Raw genomic sequence first — 1,515 nt, 5'->3', positions numbered from 1 at the left:
CTGTGGTCAGACATTTTATCCCCTATCCTTTGGATAGGGGATAAGATGTCTTAAGGCCGGAGTACCCCTTTAATAGCTGAAACCTCTTATTCATATTCCCATAGAATAAATGTTCTATGTACACACAGCATCTTCCCATTGTAATTAATTTGCTTATTTTGTATACTTCTGTTCATCTATGTGGCAGCTTTTGTTGGAAATTCAATAACAACTGGTTTGTTTTGCTCTGATACCAGTTTTCACAGTCCTATGAATATGCTCCTATGTAACTTGTCTGTATTAGATACATTATTCACCACTATGGTTTTACCAACATTATTAGACATATTTTTAACTGGGAACAATGTCATCTCCTACAATGGTTGTATCACCCATGTATTCCTTTTTGTAGCACTTATGGTGACCGAATATTTCATCCTGGCTGCCATGGCCTATGATCGCTATCTGGCCATATGTCATCCTTTACATTATTCTTACTTCATGAATCTACGGTTCTGTTTTTGGATATCTTGGAGTATATGACTCCTTGATGGGACAGTTTACACCATTCTCACATCATCTTGTATGTTTTGTAGGACAAATGAAGTAGACCACCTGTTTTGTGATATGAAGCCTCTGATGTTGATTTCTTGTAGTGACACACGTACTATAGAGATGGTAATACTTTGACCGAGTGCCTTCATTTGCTTTGTTCCATCTGTAATGACCTTGGGGTCGTACATGTACACAATCGCAACAATCTTGAAGATTCACTCTAAGGAAGGAAGACACAAAACCTTCTCCACCTGCTCCTCACATCTCACAGTTGTCCTCTTGTTTTATGGAACGGTCCTTGGCATGTACATGAGACCAAAGTCCAGCTATTCTATGGAGCAGGACAAGGTTTTTGCTGTTTTTTATGCAGGGGTCATTCCGATGCTCAATCCTCTCATTTACAGCTTGAAAAACCAGGAGGTGAAGAAAGTTCTGTGCAGAATAAAGAAACAGATGCTTTGTTAATCCTGAGGCTTCTGATTTTCGAACAATTGTAGGGTCTAGGTGCATCACGACTAATGGTTGAGGTGCGCTCCCCTCAAAGCTTCTGCTGCTCTTTAGAATGCTCTACTCGGAAAGTCTCTGCGAACCTCTGGGAGTCACAAGGTACTATCCTTTGCCTGAACTCTTACTTTCTACCTTGACTCTTTCTCCACCTTGGAATGGTGAAACTGCACCTTTTGTTCCTTTGCTGTCCTGCTGGAGAAATCTTGGTTCTTTCTGAAGCCGTTGGAGGCTGTTGAATGAATGGACTCTCAGAAGTTAATAGAAACATATTTTGAAATTGTTTAGCAGCAGGAGTTGTGGGGATGACATGGTTAAGAGACTTGGTCTCCACTTTCGCAGGTCGGGACAATAATGAGTGCAGAGTAAAGGGTCAGCTGTTGGGTTTTGGATGTTTTTTCCCCATCTTTTTCATGTTTGCGCTGCATAAATGGCCAGAACCGGAGTTATTTCAAACTCCAGGTGTTAATAAAAGAC

General features: G+C 40.8%; 1 pseudogene; it reads left to right on the top strand.

Annotated features, from left to right (window-relative positions):
* Positions 1-300: 300 nt before the first annotated feature.
* LOC130283114 (putative olfactory receptor 8G3) lies at positions 301-999 on the top strand (annotated as a pseudogene).
* The last annotated feature ends 516 nt before the right edge of the window (positions 1,000-1,515 follow it).

The sequence above is a fragment of the Hyla sarda genome, chromosome 7 (assembly GCF_029499605.1).
Source record: "Hyla sarda isolate aHylSar1 chromosome 7, aHylSar1.hap1, whole genome shotgun sequence".
NCBI classification, from domain to species: Eukaryota; Metazoa; Chordata; class Amphibia; order Anura; family Hylidae; genus Hyla; species Hyla sarda.
This window is presented reverse-complemented; position numbering and strand designations above follow the sequence as displayed.